The sequence below is a fragment of the Dasypus novemcinctus genome, chromosome 12, assembly GCF_030445035.2.
Source record: "Dasypus novemcinctus isolate mDasNov1 chromosome 12, mDasNov1.1.hap2, whole genome shotgun sequence".
Taxonomy (NCBI): Eukaryota; Metazoa; Chordata; class Mammalia; order Cingulata; family Dasypodidae; genus Dasypus; species Dasypus novemcinctus.
In genome coordinates, this window is record NC_080684.1 from 55,403,582 (window position 1) to 55,427,943 (window position 24,362).

At 38.2% G+C, this 24,362-nt stretch overlaps 1 pseudogene; it reads right to left on the bottom strand.

Moving 5' to 3' along the window:
- Positions 1 to 439: 439 nt before the first annotated feature.
- LOC101433455 (ribosome biogenesis protein NSA2 homolog pseudogene) overlaps positions 440 to 24,362 on the bottom strand; it is a 75,829-nt pseudogene continuing 51,906 nt past the window's right edge.

Genomic DNA, 24,362 nt, shown 5'->3' on the forward strand with positions numbered 1-24,362 from the left:
TCTCAGGAAAGGTCTCAGACAAAGTTTTCTTAGTTTAGGCCACATATTTAAATATGTGCTGAATTTTAAGTATGAAAAAAAGGTGTTTTAGACTAGCACTGGTGATTTTTCCAGTCCTGATGATAGATTTGCATTGCTGAGTGCCTGTACTCATCAGTTCAGATGCTGAAGTAGTATGATATTTTTAAAATTTTTAATCATTCAATATTTTGAGTATCGTAACTGTAAATGGATAAAAAAATAAACAATTTGTATAACTGAGCCATTTTAATGTTTTGATTTTTTGTTTGTTTTTTTCTTAAACAACATAATAATTTTCTTGATGACTGCAGCTATGTAAGGCTGTTGGTAGCACTCAGAAACATTACAGTAATGGTGGTTTTCCTGATTGGTATGCAGTCTTCAACAATTATGAGGAATTATTTGTATGAAACATCTGTCAAACCAGTAAGACTGCATTTATGCATCTATCATTTTCAGGATTGTTGATAACCTGGGCATATTTTCCCCAAATAACCTTGCTTCCTTGTGTCACAAGGCCCAGCTGTCTCACATTCACTTCAATGATGGTACCTTTGGTAATACCCAAGGTTGTACGTAATGGAGATGACATCTTCTTCTTTACACCAAGTATTTGCAGGCAAAAAGTGGCCTAAAGTTCAGCACATTACATGAACCTTCCTGAAACATAAGCCCATTGGCCTAATGAATCTTTCATATTTAGGTGGTTTTCGTGTAAAGTCATCGCCAACAAAACAAACTTTAGTAGTCATCCTCTTCCACGCTTTTTTCCTTCTCTTTCCTGGTTGAATCACTTTTAATACTTCTGTTTCTCCCTGGGCATGAACTTTGGGGAGAGGGACTTCACATTTTCCTGATTTCTCTTTTCATTTTTGTTTAATCATATTGGAAAGTACATTACCTCAGTTCTGTCCCCTCTGTCCAGCAGATGGGCAGGCACTGCACTGTGTGGGATCTTCTCATCCTTCTTTTCTTTGTTGTTTCTCTTCTCATGCATTTTGATATTCTTTTTCATTTGTATTTTCACAGCATGGTGCTGTTTATGGTAAAAGTTAGCCTTCAAGCCAATCATCTTTTTTGCCTTCTTAGAAAGTTCATGAGCCTCTCAACATCTTTTTTCTTTCTCTCATGGTGTATTAGTCAGCCAAAGGGGTGCTGATGCAAAACACCAGAAATATGCTGGGCATTATAAAGGGTATTTATTTGGGGTAGGAGCTTACAGTTACCAGGCCATAAAGCATAAGTTACTTTCTTCACCAAAGTCTATTTCCACATGTTGGAGCAAGATGGCTGCTGACATCTGTGAGAGTTTAGGCTTTCTGGGTTCCTCTGGGCTCAGCTCCTATTTTATCCACAAGGACAGATGTAGACTATAAGGCTCTCTAGGCTTTGCCTCTCCCCACAAGGTCAGCTGTAGACTATTAGGCAAATGGTGTGTCTCTTTCCCCAGTTTAAGACTTCAGAATCCAACATCAAAACTCCAACATCAAAACCCCAACATCAGAAACCTGCAACTCTGTCCTTTGTCATGCCTTTTATGTGAATCTCCACCCACAAAAGGGTGGGGACTCAATGCCCTAATGACATGGCTCAATTAAGGCCCTAATCATAACTCAATCAGGACCAGGTACAGATCAGATTACAAACATAATCCAGTATCTATTTTTGGAATGCATAACCATATCAAACTGCTACACAAGGTAATCCACATGATATCTCATAGTGCTTGTCATAACTCAATATATTCACTTTGTGACATCATGAACACTGCAGAGCTGCCAGGCACAGCCACAGGAGCACGATAATTTTCGGGTCTTAGACACCCACTAGTCTACTCCACACAACATGTGACAGTCCACCAGCATTTTTTAAACAAACGGAAAACACAACTATCAAATTTATTTGGAAGAGTAAGGGGTCCAAAATAGCCAGAAACATTTTAAAAAGGAAAAGCAAATATGGAGGACTCTCATTTCTGGACTTTAAATCACTTTACTAAACTATAGTGGTAAAAACAGCATGGTACTGGCATACAGATAGACATATAGACCAATGGAACCAAACTGATCCTTCAGAAACAGTACCTCACATCTATGATCAAGTGATTTTGCCAAGCCTCTCAAACCCACCCAGCTCAGGCAGAACAGTCCCTTAAACAAATGGTGCTGGGACAACTGGAAGTCAATAGCTAAAAGAAAGAAAGAAGACCCCTATCTCACATCTTATAAAAATATTTACTCAAAACAGATCAAAGACCTAAATATAAAAGCAAGAACCATCGACTTCTGGAAGAAAATGTAGGAAAACATCTTCAAGACCTGGTGGTAAGTGATGGGGTCTTAAAGGAGATAAGAGGAAGGTTGAGAATGACTACATACATAAAAATGTATGTAGAAGTTTTAATTAATTTTTCTGTGAAAGTGTGGGAATGTATAATGTTGATGGTAACACATTATAGTGAGTAACAGTTGGTTTATAAATGGGAATGTGACTGGAAAGGGTAATTAAGGGTTGCAAATGTCAGTTGAAAGAAAGCTAGAGAATAATCTAGGGACTGAATAACACAGTGAACCGAGAGGTGGATGAGAATTGTGGTTGATGGTATAGATGAAAGACTGTCCTTCTTTGAGCTAGAGCAGATGTACATCAGTATTTCAGAGTGGTGGAAATGTAGAGAAGCAAGGGGGAAAAACAACTAGAGTGACTTATGGACTGTGGCTAACAGCAATACTGTAATATTTATGCATCTAGATCAAAGATATACTATGTTGATAATGGAGGAGTATTAAAAAAAGTGTGCCAGATGTACACTATGAACCATGGCTAATGGTAAATAGTCTGATGATATGGGAACTCTACAAATGTACATGATTGTTTTGTAAGTTCATAACTTCTGTAATAAAAATATATTTTTAAAAATATGGTGGGGTGGGGTAAAAATACACCAAATGTAAAATATGGACTATAGTTACTAGTAAGATTTTGATAATACTCTTTCATAATTTGTTTTAAATGTCTCACAACAATGCAAGGTGTTGGTGGTGGGTTGATTTGTGGGACCACTGTATGATGCTATGCATGTTTGCTTTGTAAGTTCACAACTTTTACTATATACTTATTGTTTACATATGTTCATGTATAAATGATATGAATTAATAATAATAATAATAATAACAGGGTGGGTTTGGGGAAAAATACACCAAATGTAAGATACTTCGGTTAGTAGTAATATTTTGAGGATGCTCTTTCACCATTTATTACAGATGTTTTACAACAATGTAAGTTATTGGTGGTGGGGTGAGGTATGAGAGCCCTGTATGATGTTATGAATGGGATTTTTTTGTAATTTCACAACTTTTACTATCCACTTATTTTTTATGTATATTTATATATGAATGATCTACTTCAATCATTTTTAAATCAAAATAAAACATTATACTAGGTGAAAAACCAGAAACTAATGTATTTATCAAAGGATAAATATGTCAAATCTTCCTGAAACATTATCAGTTAATACATTTAACATAATTTTTATATTGATGATATTTAATATTATGGACTGTGATGAAAAACTTGCCTTTTTTTAATAGGACTTCAAAGAAACTTACATTTTGCCATGGGCTACCTTAGGGTCTGTTCCCAGAGTGGTCCAAAGATCTGTGTTCACTTGTTGTTTTAGTCAGTCAAAGGGATGCTCATGCAAAATACCAGAAACTGGTTGGTTTTTATAAAGGGTATTTATTTGGGGTAGTAGATTACAGATACCAGGGCATAAAGCATAACTTACTTCGCTCATCAAACTATTTTCATGTGTTGAAGCAAGATGTCTGCTGATGGCTGCCAGGGTTCAGGCTTCCTGGGTTCCTACCTTCTAAGGTCTTGCTTCTCTTTGGGTTCAAGGTTCCTTCCTTCCCAGGGCTTGCTTCTTCCTGGGCTCAGCATTCCCCTCTTCCTGGGACTGGCTTTTCTTTCCTCTGTGAGCTAACTTCCCAGGGCTCCAGCTTAAAGCTTCAGCATCAAACTCCACCATCAAAACTCCAACATCAAAAACCCTCGAAACAAAAGCTCCAACTCTGTCCTTTGCTATGCCTTTTATCTGTGAGTCCCCACCCACCAAGTGTGAGGACTCAATGCCCTAATGACATGGCCCAATCAAAGCCCTAATCATAACTCAATCATGACCAGTAATAGACCAGATTACAAACATAATCCAATATCTATTTTTGGAATTCATAACTATATCAAACTGATACACTTGTGGTCAACCTTATCTCTTTCCTTCCCCAGCACTTAGAACCTCATGACCCTTTCAGCCCTGAGACCATTAAGTCCTAAGTCATTATACCTTTTGTCCTGGGGATATAAGCTTTATAAAGCAGGCATTTTTTTCACTTTTCTCATTGATAAGAGGAGTGTCTGACACCTAGTAGGCCCTAAAAAGTACTTGTTAAATTGAATTGAACTTGCCAGTCCCCACAAAACTCTAGAATTCCCCAGGAATCCTCTAGCCCCAAGATTCTTATCCTTATACATAGGTTTTGTACAATTCCTTTTCTAATTCCATTGTAACTCCTCCCCAAGTCATAAAACTTTCTCCCCCACTCTCAGTAACTAATTAGCAAATGCTACCTTCAAACTCCTCTCCAATGTACATTTCCAAGTTCTTGCTTTGACTAAAACCTGCCTTAGCTCTGAAATATTGTATCCCCTGCTGTCTTTTCACATCATGACTCATTTCTATCCCTCTCTCCTAAGATTTGTCTTTTTTCTCTGAGGGAAAGTGGGGTCCACCGATTCTGACCCCAGAGCACTTGCCCTTTCTGGGAAACCAGCCCTATAGGATCTCTTCCCCTGGTCTTTTGGATGCTTTGTGTTGTTTTAGTAATAAAGTGGTCACCTGCTGAGCTTGTGTTTCCACGGCTCATGCTGTAGCAATGCACTCCATACAAGTCACTTTCGTTTATCTCTTGAAGGTTCTTATTCCTGGATAATATTTCAACTGTCTTCAACAACATTGCTGCTATAATTATCAAATATTTTCATATCTATATAGGTGATCCTTCTAATACTCATTCAGTTACTTGAACTTTGATCTTTTTTCCAGTGATCATGTAACTACTTCAACTTAACCATTTCCCCTCATGGTTATGAAAGAACCAAGTCAAGTCAGCCCTTCCAAATTCTCAGTTTTAAAATCTCTACTTTCAGCTCACTCCTTTTTGTTCTACTTTATTGGCAGCTGACATACATTGATCTTATTAGGTTTGCAATGTTTATCTTTCTCATTTTCCCACTCCCCTCTTCATCCAGGTTTTTTGTTTTTGGGTTTTTTCTTTGGTCTGGCATTTTGTCACACCCTTCTCACACACTCAAAACATTTAACTCCACATGCCTTTCACTGAACTTGTCTGAAAAAAATACTAATGTTAATTCACATTCACTTAAATATTTTCCCTATTCCTTTCCTGAACATACACAGCTAGCTGAACAAGTCTGACAATACATGTGCATGTGAACACATGCTGACTGGTTTCACTTTAAATTAATGTGAAAGTCATGAGGAAAAATTTTCTGTGAACTCCCACCACCGCATCAACCAACTTTCCTGACATTTTGCTTTTATGTTCTACATTCTTTCTTGTTTTCATGGGAAAATGGTTTTGTTATTTAAGGTCAGCCCCTCCATTTGTAAACTAGATCCCAATGTATCTCTCTTCCTCCTAAATTGCTCTATTAATTCTCTGCTCTAACTCCTATATCATCAATTTTTTCTCTCTTACCTGTTTATGCCCACTACTACACAAATATCATGAACTCTTTCCCATTTGAAAAGTACCATCACTTATATTTCACATCCCTTGGCCTAGGTACCACTCTTTCCTTCTAATCCCATCTATTGAAAATCTCCTTGAGGATTTTCTCAGGAAAAATATACTCACTATTCTTCATTCTCTCTTCTACCCTTCTCTCCTGGATGGATTTTAGTCAGGCTTTTGCTTCATTGCTATAATTAATCTGCTTATCAATGTCACTGTGATACTAACTCCAGTAGTCAAGCTTCAATTTTCACCCTACTTGAACTTTGACAGCACCAGACCCTGCTGATCACTCCCTTCTGTATAAAACACCATCTTTACTAGCATTCCAGAATGCCACACTCTCCTGGCTATGCTCCTTCACTTGGAAATTTCTCAGTCACCTTCAATATCTCTCCAACCTCTAAATGTTGAGAGCCTCCTGAGACTTTATTCTTATTCCTCCTGTCTCCCTTTTCTGTGTTTATATCCAGACTTCTGGTTTTAATTAACACTGATATAATAATATCATCAACTCTATATTCTTGATCTAGACTACCTCTCCCCAACTAACATTCTGACCTATATATTTAAAGATATTTCCATTAAACATCTAACAAGCACTAGAATTTAACATGGTCGAGTCCAAATTTCTCTTCCTACCTGCTGTTGGGGTTTGATGCTGAAGCTTTAAGCTGGAACCCCAGAAAGTAAGCTCACAGAGGAAAGAGAAGCCAGCCCCAGGAAGAGAAGACCCTGAGTCCAGGAAGAAACAAGCCCTAGGAAGAAAGGAACCTTGAACCCAGAGAGAAGCAAGACCCTGGAAAGGAGGAACCCAGGAAGCCTCACAGCCATTGACAGCTATCTTGCTCCAACACATGAAAATACACTTTGGTGAGGGAAGTAACTTATGCTTTATGGCCTGTTATCTGTAAGCTCCTACCCCAAATAAATGCCCTTTATAAAAACCAGCCAATTTCTGGTATTTGCATCAGCAATCCTTTGTCTAACTAATACAGAATTTGGTACCAAGGAGTAGGGAAGTGCTTTTACAATTACCAAAATGATAGAAAGATTTTATAAATGGGTAAGTAGTATTTTTGGAGGAATTGTGAAGTACTTGATGTAAAAGAGTTAGATCACTTTGAAGAGACTGCTGATAGCAATGCGGATGCTAGACTTTTCATGATGCCTTAGAAGAAATGATGAAACTATTATTGGAAACTGGAGGAAAGGAAATCCGTGTTTTAAAGTTGCAGAGAACTTAGCAATATTAGCTCCTGCTGATTTATGGAAGGAAGAATTTGTAAATGGTGAACCTGGGCATTTAGCTGAAGAAATTTTCAAAGTAAACCCAGAGAACACGGCTTGGCTTCTGCTTATAGCTTATAGCAAACTGCTAGATGAGAGATGCTGAGGACTGAACTGAATGTGAAACTGAATGTGAAAATTCCAAGCCTCTGGAAATCAAGCTCCCAGATGAAAATGCCCCATTTGAGGACTTAATTAAACTTGGGACTTGTAAATCAGGATTGAAGATGCAATTATGTCAGAAAGACTTGTGGAAAGTCTTACTGTCTGATGGCTTGGACACCTGCTTCCTGCAGGCTAAACCAACAGACTTTTTGAGAGAGCTGTATGAACAAAACCACTATCAACCTGGAATAAAAGGGACATGGAAAGGAGAGATAGAAAGGGAAACAACTTCAAGAGGAAAACCATGGAAGCTGAGATCTGGAATTAAGACATCACCTTGGGCCAAGAGAGTAACAACACCCATGTATATAGAGAGGGTGAGTTTACCCCAGCAGTTAAAGAGGTGGATGTCCCCACCCAATGTTCTTGGAGAGTTTTGCTGCCCCAGGGTACAGAGAGGATGAAGCACATTCCTCAAGATTAGGGCGGTTAAGCTCAACATCCCACAGGTCTGAGAGGGGTGGACCTGTCCCCCAAAGATTAGGGAAGACCAGGTGGACAACTCATTGCTCTGAGATGGTTGAGTCTGTTTGCCAAAGGTTAGGGGGAATGTTGTCTTCACATCACTGTACTAGGGGCATTAAGACTCTAATCCAAAGATTGGATAAGGTGTGGCAATCACCCCAACACTCTTGGAGGGAGAGGTCTGGAGCTTGGTCAATACCCAGATGCATGATGAGGGTGGAACAAAGAAAATGGCCATTGGGCAAGCCAGTGGAAAGGATGGATCCCCATATGGCCCCAAGGAAAAGAAACCATCATTTTAATAATGACTCTTAGACTGAAATCAAATGGAGAATGCCCTGAAGATTTAGCTAACTATAGAGAACATGTTACTCATGTTTCCCTCCCAATTTCTCCTTATTGTAATGAAAAATGTTTATCCTTTGTCCATTTGTGTATTGGAAACAGATAAATTGTTTTGTAAGTTTCAGAGGTCTGTAGCAGACAGGACTTTGTCCCAGCAAAAACTATATTTCTTTAATACGATTATGATATGACTTAGTACTTGCGTTGTTTCTGATTCAAGGGTTTTTCAAATACTGTAATGTCTTTTTGGAATTCAGAGGGTGGAGTGGTGCAGTTTGATATGGTTATGAATTCCAAAAATAGTATTGGATTATGTTTGTAATGTGGTTTGTATTTGGGCATGATTGAATTATGATTAGGGCTTTGACTGGGCCATGTCATTAAGGTGTTGAGTCCCCACCCCTTGATGGGTAGGGACTCACAGATAAAAGGTATGGCAAAGGACAGAGTTGGTGGTTTTTGCTGTTGGAGTTTTGATGTTGGAGTTTGATACTGAAGCCTTAAGCTGGAGCCCTGGGAAGTAAGCTCACAGAAGAAAGAGAAGCCAGCCCCAGGAAGAGATGACCCTGAGTCCAGGAAGTAGCAAGCTCTGGGAGGGAAGGAACCTTGAACCTAGAGAGAAGCAAGACCCTGCAATGGAGGGACAATGGAATGGAGGAACCCAAGAAGCCTGAACCCTCCAGCCATCAACAACCAGAAAACCTATAGAATTATTAAAACTGGCTCAATCTCATATACCATAATGATGTTATGCAACTATTAAATGATACACTTTTCCCCAAAGTCAAGATGAATTTTTAGGTGATTATATCAAGTCAAGTGAAAATTCTAAAGTCACCAACGATCTTGAACTGATCCAATATCTGGAAGATAGAAGTTAAGCTCCGGTCCTGCTCCCCAAAACTAATAGTCTATGTATCCAGTTTTCTGAGGTCAGTGGAAAGGATAACAGGTTTTTGAATGATCACTTCTCAATGGATAAATGTTTAAGATACCATGCTACCTTGTTTACCTGAAGATATCACTCTTTATAAGATACAAAAAATTCTAATCAAAAGAGTCTTAAAGTATTTGCTCCAATGATGTAAACTAATTTGTAAAAGCATAAGATATTTCACATTAATGTAGTTATAATGGGACTATGGGGTAAACAATAAGGAAAAGATCAATATGGACACATGTATCAATTCCTTTGTTTTTGTGAATTCAGATTTTCTGCATGAAGTTCCTGAAAATTACAAATTGTCCTGTTGTCCTATTTTAAAAATCAGAATATCACATAATTTTAAGAATTTATTCTTAGGTGATATCACATAAATTTTCAGCACATTTGCTGCTAGCTTAGAGAAGATAAAACAGAATATAAACTGCCCTTTAGAAAAAAAGTTTAAAATAATGTTTTTACTGTCTATAAAATTTCTCATTTTACTTTATATTAAAGTATAGAAAATAATTTCTTTCCAAATAGCTGAAGAATTTTGGCAGTTGAACAAAATAAACAGTCATGGAAGTATCATGTTAGTAAAATTGCAGAGGGTTAGAAGTTTGGAGACATGACTTTTAGGTATAGCTCTGCCATTGAATAGAAGGTCCACTTGGTTAAGTCAGTTAATCAATACTCTCACTAGATTTCTCTGAGGGCAGCCCCTCTAATAGTATATAACTTAATGAGATATTACAATTTTAAAATAAGTTTTCTAGATTAGTTTTAAGTAAATGACAGTAAATATTATCTTTTCTAAGACTCTGATTTTTTTTTGTTTGGACATTTTCAGAAAGAAAATTTAGTTTCACAGTGATTTAGACATAAACTTGAATGGATGTATTAAAAAATAAAAAATTTGAGACAATATAAATATCTTCAGATTATGTCTGTATTCTATAATCTATATATTTGTGTGCATGTGCATATGTTACAGAATAAAGTTTTCATCTTAACTAGAAAAGAAGGCTCTAGACTAATTTGAATATATCATCCTCAAGATATCTTTGTTTTTTGTGTTTTTTTTATTTTTTACACTTTTTAAAATTAAAGTTAATAGATCACAAAGACTGTTGCATTAAAAAACATAAGAGGTTCCCATATACCCCATTCCCCAACCCCCCACCCCATCATTTTTGTAAATTGTATTTTTTGAAGATATATACATCACACAAAAAAGTTACATTAAAAAATATGAGGTTCTGTATACCTCCCACCCCCCATACCCCACTCCTCCCACACCAACAACCTCCCCCATCATTGTGGCACACTCATTGCACTCAGTGAACACATTTTGGAGCACTGCTGCACCACATGGATAATAGTTTACCCTGTAGTTCACACTCTCCCCCAGTACATTCAGTGGGTTATGGCAGGATATATAAAGTCCAGCATCTGACTATGCAATATCATTTAGGACAACTCAAAGTCCCAAAAGTGTCCCCACATCACATCTCTTCTTCCCTCAGAAACTACTGTGGCCGCTTTCTCTACCTCAGTGCTACAATTTCTTTCATTACTAGTCACAATAGTTTTATAGTAGAATATCAGTAAGTCCACTCTAATCCATATTTTATTCCTCCATTCTGTGGACCCTGGGATGGTGATGTCCTCTCCATCTCTAGATCAAGAGGGGGAAGATATGATCTTTGAAAGATATTATTGCTATACAATTGAAAGGAAGCAAGGATTACAGGATCAGTCCCTTATGCTTATATATACATAAAATAACCTCTTTATCTTTTGCTTTCTACATAAGACCTATTTCAGAATTTTTTAATGGTTTTTTTGTTTTGCAGTCTGAAGACCTGATGCTTTTTCAGGTCCACCCAAAGAGAAAAAAGGATACCTTATTTGTATTCTTTCTGTCAATAAGAACAACATTTAATGACTAAAAGAAAATTTGAAGAGTAATTTCTTATTCAAAGTTTAATTGTGTAAATTACTGCTACTTAATATACCTTCCCCAGAGGAATAAATATTTAATGAGCTAATAAGATAATCATAAACTTTCTAGTGCTATTATATTATTTGACTGGCGTTATAGTCATACAATTATTGAAAAAATTAATGGTTGGAATAAATGCCATGTAATAATGCATACTGCAGAGCATATGCATTTTCAAGTCTGTGGTATATAAAGATACTGCTAAATTCCTATTTATACAGAATGTATACAAACATACACTCAGTATTAACACTTAACTCTAACAGAGCACCTAAGTTATACTGAACTTGTTAGAAATGATTATTCTGGACTGTGAGCTCCTTGAAGTCTGGGACTCAGTTTTAATCATTTGTTGTTTGTGTGTGTGTGTTAAATCCCAAACATTAGACACAATATATGGCATATATAATGAATTGAGTTTTCACTATGTGTCAGGCAGTCTAAGACACTATGAACAGCGAGGTAAGCAAAAAGACAAGGTTACTAGTACTTCACTTTTGGAGCTTGAAGTCTAGTCAAAGAAATATGCAACTAAAATACTCACATAGACAAATGTAAGCTAAATTCATGAATAGTGCTATGAGAGTAAAGTTTTCCTGTACTAGAGGGATCTAAAGTGATCATATAGGTCAGCAAAACTTTACTGTGGCAGAATTAATTGAAATGCAACCTGGAGGATAAGAGAGGAAAGAGGATATCTCAAACAAGGTAAAAAGCTTGATCCTTTTCTCCTGGGGCAGGAAGACTATGTTCAATACAAGAGACTGAAGGAAGTCAGGTTTGATTACAGAATAAAGATTTTAAAAAAATGTAGACCATGAGATGGGAAACAGATGTAGCTCAAGTAGTTGAGTGTCTTTTTCCCACATAAAAGTTCCTGGAATCAATCCTTGATACCTCTGGGAAAAAAAAGCACTCCATGGAACTGATCTGGGATATCATTTATTTTTAAAATTATTTTTGTCTTTTTTTAAAAGATACATAGATCACACAAAATGTTTTCATTAAAAAATATGAGGTTCTTATATATTCCCCACTCCCCCACTCCTCCCATATCAACAATCTCTTTTATCAGTGTGGCACATTGATGAATACATTTTGGAACACACCTACACTGCATGGATTATAGTTTATAATATAATTTATACTCCTCCCAGTCCATTCAGTGGGCTATGGCAGGATATATAATATTCTGCTTCTGTCCCTGCAATAACATTCAGGACAACTCCAAATTCCAAAAATGCCCCCATACCATACTTCTTCTTCCCTCTCCCTGCCCTCAGCAACTCCCATAGCCACTATCACCACATCAGTGATACAATTTCTTGCACTGCTAGAATCCGCTCCACCTCTAAATTTGGAGGGGGCTTTGATCCCACATGGCTGATGGATGGGATTCTCCTGCCTGCAGTTGTAGGCTTTCTTAGTTCCCTGGTGTGGTGGTTGGCCATCCTCACCTCCCTGTTAGCTGACCTGGGTAGGTCCAACAAACTGGAGAGTAGGTGTTGAAACTCTGCTGAGGCTCAAGGCCTAGCTGGCAAATGGACAGTCCAGAGATTCAAGTCTTCTGAGCATATATCAACCCCAGCTCCAAGTCAGTAAAAGTGACAGAAGTGACAGAAGAGGCATATGTAGAGAACTCACATCTGAGTCTAACTCCATCACACTCAGGAGCACAAATTCCAAAGTAGGGCCCACTGGTGAGGCACTGCACTCCAGAACCATCTGCCATGAGTGTAGGACCTGAGTGTGTCCATAGCCCTCAGGAGCACTTCTACCTGGGGTAGTATCTACTTTGGCTGTCTCTGGAATTCTGCTGAGACATGCAACACCTCTGATGGCCTCCCAACTCATTTTGAAGTCTCTTAGCCATATAAACTCATTTGTCTTTACCATTTCCCCCTTTTATTCAAGGTCTTTTTCTAGTTGCATCACCAGCTGTTGCTTGGTAGTAATCCCTCGGCACCAAGGAGGCTCATCCCTGGGAGTCATGCCCCATGCTGGGGGGAAGGTAGGGCATTTACATGCTGAGTTTGGCTTAGAGAATGGCCACATTTGAGCAACATGGAGGCTCTCCTGGTCTGTATCCATCATTGCACGATCTTGCAGAACACTTTCATTTTCTCCCAGTTACCCACACTTCCATCTATTCTATTTCTCTCTCCCCTTCCCCTCAGGGCCCACAGTGACAACTAAGCCTCACTGCTTGAAGAGCAAGATTCATAGATACTTGCAACAATGCTGAGGGCTTGACACCCTAGTCTGTCCTTCCCCCTTGGGAGTCACACATGCTCCTGAGGGACACTTTCCCCTCTTTTTGAGATCATCAGGCCTCCCCAGTATGGGTCTCCATTCACTGATATAACATACTATGACAAGATGAGCATTCACATACTCCCTAGAAGTCTGCTCCAGGTGCACCCTGTGCTAGATATCCATCAAACACATTAAACCAGTAACCTTTCTTTATATTTTCTAAAGACTTTTCTCAACATTAGGTTTCATCCACATACCTGACAATTTCCCATGTTTATCTGCTCCCTCCAACCCTCCCCCCAATTCCATGGGCCATCTGACACATCATCCCAACCATAGCTCTCCTCAAGCCTGCAAAACCACATCCAATAGTATCCCTATGCTTCTGTCTTTTCCCTTCGCTGCTCAACTACTTACTTCCACTTCATCATAGATTTTGCCCATAAAGGCATTGGCTCACAACCTCCCTCTACCTTCCAGTCTCCTGCTCTCTGAGACAGCTTGATTTGCTTAATTCATATCGGAGAGGTCATGTAGTATTTGTCCTTCCATGCCTGTCTTGCTTCACTCAACATAATGTCCTCAAGATTCATCCATTTTATTCCATATATTAGTACTGTATTCCGTTCTTACAGCTGAGTAGTATTCCATTGTATGTATATACCACATTTTGTTAATCCATTCATCTGTTGATGAGAATTTGGGTTGAATCCAACTTTTGGCAATAGTGAATAATCCTGCTATCAACATTGGTGTGCATATATCAGTTCGTGTCCTTGTTTTCAGTTCTTCTGGGCAAATACCCAGCAGTGGAATTGCTGGGTCATATGGCAAATCTGTACCTTGCTCTATGAGGAACTGCCAAACTGTCCTCCACAATGGCTGGATCCTTTTGCATTCCCACCAGCAGTGGATGAGGGATCCCATTCCTCCTCAACCAATACTTGTAGTCCTCTGTTTTTCAATAGCCACCAGTCTAATGTGTGTAACATGGTATCTCATTGTAGTTTTGATTTCCATTTCCCTAATAGTGATGTTGAGCACATATTCATGTGCGTTTTAGCCATTTTTTATTTCTTCTTTTGAGAAGCATCTGTTCAAATATCTTGTCCATATTTTAAATGGGTTGTTTGTCTTTTTATTTTTGAGATATAGTATTTCTTTTTATATGCTGGACATTAGGCTTTTATCAGATATATGGTTACCAAATATTTTCTAAAGTTGGATACACTATCACTTTCTTGATAAACTTCTTTAAGGTGGAAAAGGCTTTAATTTCAAGGAAGTCCCATTTATCTATGTTTTCTTTCATAGCTTGTGCCTTGGGTGTGAAGTTCATGAAGCCATTTCCTATTATAAGGTCCTGCAGATGCTTCCCTACCAAGGTCTTTATGGTTTTGACTCTTATATTTAGATCTTTGATCCATCTTGAGTTGATTTTTGTATAAAGTGTGAGATGGTATTCCTCTCTCATTCTTTTGCATATGGATATCCAGCTCTCCAAGCATCATTTGTTGAAGAGGCCATTCTCTCCCAGCTAAGTGGGCTTGATGGCCTTGTCAAATAACATATGACTGTATATGCAAGGATCTATATCAGAACTCCCGATTCAATTCCATTGGTCAATGTGTCTACATTTGTGCCAATACCATGCTGTTTTGACCACTATAGCTTTGTCGTATGTTTTAAAGTCAGGTAGTGTGATTCTTCTGATCTCATTTTTCTTTTTAAATATGTCTTTGGCTATCTGGGGCATCTTTCCCTTCCAAATAAATCCCATAGTTAGTTTTCCCAGTTCATTAAAAATGCTATGTTAATTTTTATTGGTATTGTATTAAATCAGTAGATTGGCTTGGGTAGGATAGACAACTTAATGATATTTATTCTTCCTATTCATGAGCAGGGAATATTCTTCCACTTATTTAAGTCTTCTTTGAGTTCCTTTAACAGTGTTGTGTAGTTTTCTGTGTATAATTCTTTTACATCTTTAGTTAAATTTATTCCTAGGTATTTGATTCTTTTATTTACAATAGTAAATGGTATTTTTTCCTTGATTTCCTTTTCAGATTGTTCACTATTGGTGTACAGAAATGCTACTGATTATTGTGCATTAATCTTATAACCTGTGACATTACTGAACTCATTTATAAGTTCTAGAAGCTTTGTTGTAGTTTTCTCAATGCTTTCTATGCATAGGATCATGTCATCTGCAAACAGGGAAATTTTTACTTCTTCTTTTCCAATTTGGATGCCTTTTATATCTGTTTCTTGTCTCAGTCCTTGACATTAACACATGTTAAATAGGAGGGGAGATAGTGGGCATCCTTGTCTTGTCCTTGTTCTTAGAGGGAAAGATTTTAGGATTTCATCATTGTAAATGATATTAGCTGTGATGTTATCATGTTCAGAAAGTTTCCTTCTATTCCTGTCTTTTGTAGTGTTTTTGTCAGGAAAGGGTGCTGTATTTTTTCAAATGCTTTTTGTGCATCTATAGATATGATCATGTGATTTTTTTATTTCAATCTGTTTATGTGGTGTATTACATTGATTTTCTTATGTTGAACCATTCTTACATATCAAGGATGAAATTCACTTGATCATGGTGTATAATTCATTTGTTGTGCTGTTGAATATGATCAGCAAGTATTTTGTTAAGGATTTTAGCATCTAGGTTCATTAGAGATATTGGTCTGTATATTTCCTTTCTTGTGGTGTCTTTTTTTGGCTTTGGTATTAGGGTGATGTTGGCATCATAGAATGAGTTAGGCAATGTTCCTTCTATTTTAATTTTTTTGGAAGAGTTTAAGCAAGATTGGTGTTAGTTCTTTCTGGAATATTTGGTAGAATTCACCTGTGAAATAGTCTGGCCTGGAGCTCTTCTTAGTTGGGAGTTTTTTAAAGACTGATTCTATCTCTTTACTTGTGATTGGTATGTTTAGATCACTTTCTTCTTTTGTTAATGTAGGCTGCTTCCATGTTTGTAGGAATTTGTCCATTTCCTCTAAATTGTCCTTCTTGTTGGTATATAGTTTTTCAAATTATTCTTTTATGATACACTTTATTTCTGTGGGGTTGGTGGTGATATCCCCTTCCTCATTTTTTATTTTGTGTATTTGCATCTTCTCTCTTTTTTCTTTGTTAGTCTAGGTAAGTGTTTGTCAATTTTATTGATTTTTTCATAGAACCAGCTCTTCGTTTTGTTTATTTTTTTCTAGTGATTTCTTATTTTCTATTTCTTTGGTTCTGCTCTGATCTTTGTTATTTCTTTCTTTCTTCTTCCTTTGGAGTTAGTTTGTTCTTTTTTTTTACTAATTCCTCCAAATGTGCAGTTAGGTTTTCAATTTTAGCTCTTTCTTCTTTTTTGATATATGAATTTGTCGTTATGAATTTTCCTCTCAGTACAGCATTTGTTGCCTCCCATAAGTTTTGATATGTTGTGTTGTCATTTTCATTAGTCTCAAGGTAGTTACTGGGGCGGCAGACTTGGCTCAGTGGTTAGGGCATCCGTCTACCACATGGGAGGTCCATGGTTCAAACCCTGGGTCTCCTTGACCCGTGTGGAGCTGGCCCATGCGCAGTGCTGATGTGCGCAAATAGTGCCCCGCCACGCACGGGTGTCTCCCACATAGGGGAGCCCCACGTGCAAGGAGTGTGTCCCGTAAGGAGAGCCGCCCAGTGTGAAAGAAATTTCAGCCTGCCCAGGAATGGCGCCACACACATGTAAAGCAGACACAACAAGATAACACAACAAAAAGAAACACAGATTCCCATGCCACTGACAACAACAGAAGCAGACAAAAAAAAAAAAAGGAAGACACAGCAAATAGGCACAGAGAACAGACAACTGGGGTGGGGGGGGTGGAAGGGGAGAGAAATAATTAAATAAATCTTTAAAAAAAAGGTAGTTACAGATTTCTTTTGAGATTTACTCCTTGACCCACTGTTTGTCTAAGATTGTGTTGCTTAACTTCCATATCTTTGTGCCTAATCTGGTTCTCTGGCCCTTGTAGATTTCCAACCTCATTCCACAGAGGTCAGAGAAATTATTTTGTATGATTTCAGTCTTTCTGAATACACTGAGGCTTTCTCTGTGCCCTAGCATGTGGTCTATCTTGGAGAATTATCATGTGCCCTTGAGAAGAATGTATATCCTGCTGTATTTGGGTGTACTGTTTTGTATATATGTTTATTAGGCCAGATCATCTAATATATTATGCAAAGTCTTTGTTTCTTTATTGATTCTCTGTTGAGATGTTCTGTCTAATGATGATAACGGAGTATTAAAGTTCTGGACTATTACTGTAGAGGCATCTACTTCTCCACTCGGTTTTTCCAGTATTTGCCTCATTTATTTGGAGGTGCCCTGGTTAGGTGCACAGGTGTTTATGATTGTTCTTTCTTCTTGAAAGGTTACCCCTTTTACTAATATGTAGTGTCCATCTTTGTCTCTCACAATAGTTTTGCATTTAAAGTCTATTTGTCCAATATTACTATAGCTATTCCTGCCCTCTTTTGGTTATTGTTTGCTTGTAAGGTTGTTTTCTGGCTATTCACTTTCAAACTCCTTGAATCCATGGGTCTAAGGTGAATTTCTTGTAGACAGCATTATGGATGGGTCATATTTCCTCATCCATTCTGCCAATCTGTGTTTCTTGACTGGTGAGTTTAACACATTAATATTCAGTTTTATTACTCTCAAGGAATTAATTACATTAGCCAAATTTTCTTTGGATTTGTGTGATGTTTAGGCTATTGTGTCAACTCCGCCAGATAATTGTGCCCACTTTTTGATCAAACAAGCATTGGGCTAACTGTAATACAAGGGCATTTATGGACTTTAGTCACCACTGACTTTACTGCAGTGGTAAATCATAGGTAGCTAGTTATAATTACATCAATCAGGGAGATTGTCATCAGCAATGTGTGCCGCTTAACCCAATCAGTTGAATGCCTTAAAAGGGGAAGTGATTCCAGCATAGAGAGGGAATTTCCCATTTTGTCTTTGGACAGCCAACATCTCCAAGAACTTGTCAAGAACCTTCATTGGACTTTCATTGCAGCTCCTGGTTGTAGCTGTCTGTGGAACCTGGACTTGTGCATCCCCATGGCTGTGTGAGAGACTTATAGAACTTCGTACTATTGACAGATATCTCTTGTTAATTCTGTTTCCCTAGAGAACCCTGACTAATACAGCTTTGTACCAGGAATGGAGTAGTGCTTTTGCAATTACCAAAATGCTGGAATGGTTTTGTAAATGGGTAAGGGGTATTTTGGGGGGAAATTGTGAGATACTTGATGGAAAAGACCTAGATAACATCAAAGTTGATAGCAATATGGATGCTAAAGAAACTTTTTATGATGCCTTAGAAATAAATGATAAAACTATTATTGGAAACTTGAGGAAAAGTGGTCCATGTTGTAAAGTTGCAGAGAACTTAGCAAGGTTAACTCCTGGTGTTTTCTGGAAGGCAGAATTTGAACATAGTAAACCTGGGTATTTAGCTGAAGAAATTTCCAAAGGAAATCTGAGAATGTGGCTTGGCTTCTGCTTGCAGCTTATAGGAAACAGCTATACAAGAAAAATATGTTGAGGACTGAACTGTCAGGCACAAAGAAAACAGAAACTAATTCTGGAAATTCCAAGTGTCTGGAAATCAAGGTTCCAGAGGAAAATGGCCCATTGGAGGATTTAACTAAGCATGGCACTTGTAAGTCAGGATTGAAGATGCAGTTATCTTGGAAAGACTTGTGGAAAATCTTACTGTCTGTTGGCTTGGAACCCTGCTTCCTGCATGCTAAACTAACAAGGTGTTTGAGAGAGCTGTATGAACAAAACCAATGTAAGCTTGGACTAAAAGGGACATGGAAAGGAGAGACGGAAGGAGATAATGCTTTAAGAGGAAAACCATGGAAGCTGAAATCTGGAATTAGGACATCACTTTGGGCCAAGAGAGGAACCCCACCCATGTGTACAGAGAGGTTGAGCTTACTCCAGCAGTTGAAGATGTTTCCACCTCTCTCCCTCTGGGAGAGTTTTGCCATCCCAAGATGCAAAGAGGGTGGAGCACATTCCCCAAGGATTAGGGCAGTTAAGGTCAGCACCCCACAGGTCTGCGAGGGGTGAACCTGTCCCTCAAAGGTTAGAGAAGGCGAGGTGGTCAACTCATTGCTCTGAGAGGGTTGAGCCTGTATGACAAAGGTTAGGGAAGGCCAGGTGGTCAACTTGTTGCCCTTAGAGGGTTGAGCCTGTTTACCAAAGTTTAATGGGAATGTTGTCTTCACATCACTGTACTAGAGGGGTTAAGACTCTAATTCAAAGATTGGGTAAGGTGTGGCAATCACCCAATCTCTTGGAGGGAGAAATGTGGAGCTTGGTGACATCCAGATGCCTGATGAGGGTGGAAACAAGAAAACGGTTATTGGGCAAGCCTGTGGAAAGGGTGGGTTCTCCTAATGCACCAAGGAGAAGAAATCATCATTTTAAGAATGACTCTCACAGGTTAATAAGCATAGTCATCCATATCAAGGGTTCATCATTGGACCATCCTTCTTCACTGGTCTTTGCCCTTGCACTTGGGGGATGGTTGCTGGTCCATTGAGGAATGTGAGAGAGCTCCCCTGGCTAGGAACTCAGAACTCCCTCACTTGTAGTGTGTAATTGTAACTACTGTGAAAATACCCAACAAATATCTGAACATTTTTATGTACCCTATATACTTGCTCTGGAGAAATCCCCCATCAATAATACCCCACACCAGCATTCCTCCCCTGCCATAGTTGAACCCCTCTGTGGTTCAAAACTTCTTCAAAAATGAAGCCTAATATATTACCAAGTTCACTTAATAGGAAAATGAAAGATAGATTTAAAGATTAGAAATAGAATATATATTAATTTAGAAAAACTAAAATAAAGTAAAAGTAAATTGGGGTATTAAAAAATGAAAAATATCATAAAACCTTGTTTTTGATGTTTTTCCTTCATCACTGTAGTAGGTGTTGCCCTGTATGTACAGTAGTAAGGCAATTTCTTTCATTTCTTCCTCAGTGTCTACATTTTTTTTTCTAATTTTTAATTTTGTCTTCAGAAAAGTTTTAGATCACAGGAAAGTCACATATAAAATATAGGGGACTCCCATATATCCAACATCAGCCCTTTCCCCCTTCCCCAGCAATGATCTTTTTACATGTTCATGTTATATTTGCTGCAGCTGATGTACAGATATTGAAACATGGCTGAAATTAAATGGAGGATGCTCTGCAGGTTTATGAACTTTAGAGGACCTGTGACTCATGTTTCCCTCCCAGTTTCTCCTTATTGTAATGAAAATGGTTATCCTTTGTCCATTTGTGTATTGGAAACAGATATATTGTTGTTGTTTTTTTTAATTTCAGAGGTCTATAACAGAAAGGACTTTGCCCTAAGGCAACTAATTCTTTAAATTGATTCTGATATGACTTAGTACTTACATTGTTACTGATTTAAGGCTTTTTTGAATATTGTAATGTCTTTTTGGAATTCAGAGAGTGGGGTATAGCAGTTTGATATGATCATGAATTCCAAAAATAGATATTGGATTATGTTTGTAATCTGGTATATTACTGGACATGATTGATTTATGATTAGGGCTGTGATTGGACCACATCATTAGGGTGTCAAGTCCCCACCCCTTGGCATGTGGAGGCTCACAGATAAAAGGCATGGCAAGACTGAGTTGGAGCTTTTTGATGTTGGGGATTTTTGATGTTGGAGTTTGATGATGAACCCTTAAGCTGGAGCCCTGGGAAGTAAGCTCATAGAGGAAAGAGAAGCCAGTCCCAGGAAGAAAGGAACCCTGAGCCCAGGAAGAAGCAAGCCCTGTCTTTTTATCAATCAATTTTACTATCTGTGTGATTTCAGGGGTACTGTCTGCCACATCACTAATTCTTTCCTCTGCCTGTTCAAATCCGCTGTTAATAGTTGTGAGTGTATTTTTGAGTTTTTGGATTGTGCCATTCATCACCATCATATCCATTATCTTTTTGTGTGTATTTACAATTTCTTCAGTATGCTCTCCAAGTGTTTTCTTAATATCCTTAATCTCTTCCTTCACTTCATTAAGTTGGTCTATGATATTTGTTTGGGGAGCTTTGACTAGGTGCTCAATATTCTGTTCTTCCTGGTTTTTAGTTTATTCATTCTACTGGGTCATGTCTTCCTGATTATTGGTATTATTTGTCATTTTTTGTTGCTGTCTGATCATCATTTTATCTTGATGGGTTTGTTCAATTGACTCACTTCTCCCTCTAAGTAAAAACCTCTCAGGTTTTATTTAGTTGCTATTTTTTTCTGTGTATTAAGCGTTTTATTAGACACTTTTTCTTCTTATTCTATTTCCTTGCTGTTCTCTAAGTTTGCATGAAGGAAAATGATTCAGACCAGGGAAAGCAAAAGAGGAAAGAAAAGAAAAAGTATAATAGCATTAATAGTAAATGTTAGCAGAAGAAGCATGCAAAACCTAGGAGAATGAATATTAAAATCATGCAAACAGTGTAGATTTAGAGGAATAAAAAAGTGAAATCTCTATAATGAAATGGGAAACTGAAAATGGAGAAGAATATAGTATGAATTAAAAGACATAATGAGGAGGGAGGGAAAGAGAAAAGAAAGGACAATTTCAGAAAGAGTTAATAAAAGAAAACAGAAGTGTTAGACATAAAAAGCCAGGAAAATTGGTGGCTAAACACAGCAAGGTGGAATGTAAGAAGAACAAGAGAAGGTGAAAGATAGAAAGATGTAGGAAGGGAAAGAGATAGTGTTGGTAGCCAAAATCAATGCACACAGAAAAGAGGAATTTAAGGAAGATGAAACACAGCAAACAGGAAACAAGCCGGCAGCACCTAATTAAAAAAAAAAAAAAAAAGCCAGGGAGGATAAAGTGGAAGGAAAGACAAGAAAACAAACAAACAAAAAAACAAACAAAAAAACACAGATGAATCCACAGGCATGGAGTCAACTAAACATTAAGAAAAATCAGACTTCCTTCTTAAGTCCCTATGAAGCTTGTCAAGCTGCTGGCGTTTATGCATCAATTACCCTGCAGCCTTCTCACTGCAGATTTTGAAGTGGGTGTCAGTGAGTAAACTAAGTTAAATTATATAACAAAAGTAATTTTTTTTTTTAGGAGAAATAAAAGACCCAAGGGAAGCTAATACAAGGTAATGTCTATGTTTTCCCTGTCCTAATGTATTTAATATTAGATGTTTAATATCCCAGTGGGTCACTACTCTTAGAGAAGCCAGAAATTGAACTAGAGAGCTTGCACATTCAAGGCTGAAACTCCTCCACTGAGCTAAACTTTCTTTCTATGTTGATTTGCTCTTCAAAAGTGCCCCTTTCTCGGTGAATGATCAACTCTTTGCAATTGAATAAACTGCTGATTAGGAATCTGTCCTCCCCCCCCCTTTTTTTTCTAACTGCTTTCTTTCCCAGGGCAGCAGGAAGCCTGTGTGTGAGTTCCCTTTTGAAATTCAAATGGGACCCTGATGAATTAACTCACCACAGAAAATAATAATTCTCAGTCTGTTTGAGAGAGAGCACCCACACCTTGCCAGGAGCCCTAAGTATGCTCTTGGAAGCTTATTAATTACTCCCTTAGGTGTGTTGCATGGGACTAGGTAATTGCCTGATTCTACCTTCTCCCAGACCAATTTTCCCTATCCCAGGGAGGTTTGGTAAATCAGACTGCCTCAGCAGATTGACCTCCTTGCTTCCTGATTTCCCGTCAAGTCAGCTGATATGCTCCTCAAAGCTCAAAAAGGAGGTACAGACAATTGAACTCGCACTCGTGGGACCCCTCTCCACCCTTCACCAGAACACTCCCACTCTCAGAGTTTGTCTTCTCAGGCTGCGTGACCAGCAAGGTTCAGGAAACTCGTTGGCTTCTTGACCTGGGGGAGGGGCTTAACCATCCCACAGATCCAGCCTCAAGTGCCAGATAACAGTTTTACCTTGAGCTATCACTCTTTCTGTTGCACTCTCTCCAGGTTGATGTCCTGAAGCTCCTGCTTTGTGGGTTCCCAAAACAGCTCACTCAAGCAGGATTTTTTCTCCACTCAGCCATTTTTTGCAGGAGAGGTGATGTGGATACACTTGTTCTTATGCCATTTTGCCCTTCTGTCTCTCGAAATATCATTTTGTATACATCACTCTCCATGAGAGTCACCTGATATATTTTCATTATAGCATTTGCCAATTCCCATACAAAATGATTTTGCTTACTTATGTATATTTTTATTAAGTTTTTTCCTGTTCCCCCACCCAAATGCAAACTCCATGAAGGCAGGAATCTGTATTTCTTATTCTCCTTATGCCATAACTCCAATACCTAGTACAATTCCTGGAAGATGCTGAATAAATAATGGTGAGTTCAGAGACAAGATTATGAAGACTGTCATTGCCTAATATGACAATGATGTATGGTATAGGGCAGATCATGTGCAAAAGAAAGGGGTTAACATACTTGCTCATCAATCAACCAAGAAGTAAATGCCATTTTTTAAAAGATGGAGTTAGAGAAAACATAAGTCTAGAGGTGGACAGACTTGGGAATTTAGTGAGCAGAATGAATGTGATGAGTGTCTTTGGCATCATTATGCATTAAGGTGAAGGAAGCAAACTAGGCAGAAGAACTGCATATAAGGTCCAATGACATCCTTAGCCATCCCACGAGAAGTTCCAGAGCAAAAATGACCTTTCAAAATTTTCCTGCATTGGCCCCAAATGGCCAGACCTCTGTTCTTCTGACTTTCTCACTCTTTGGAAGAGATCTGCTCAAGGAAGAGATGTGACTTTGGGGAATGGAGCTCTTTGCATTTGAGGCAATCCATGAGTGATGTCTCACAGCTGAGGCAACAAGAACTTGGAAGGTGGATCTGGTACACAGCTCATATCCAGCACACCTGGCTTTTTCTTCTGATGCCAAACTTATATGGATTCTTACTCTTTGAAGATTCAAAAGAAAGGACATTAATTCTGGTTCAGGAGCAACTAAGAATGCTAACCCTTGTTGTTTCACCTACTGGTTGGGAAAAACTT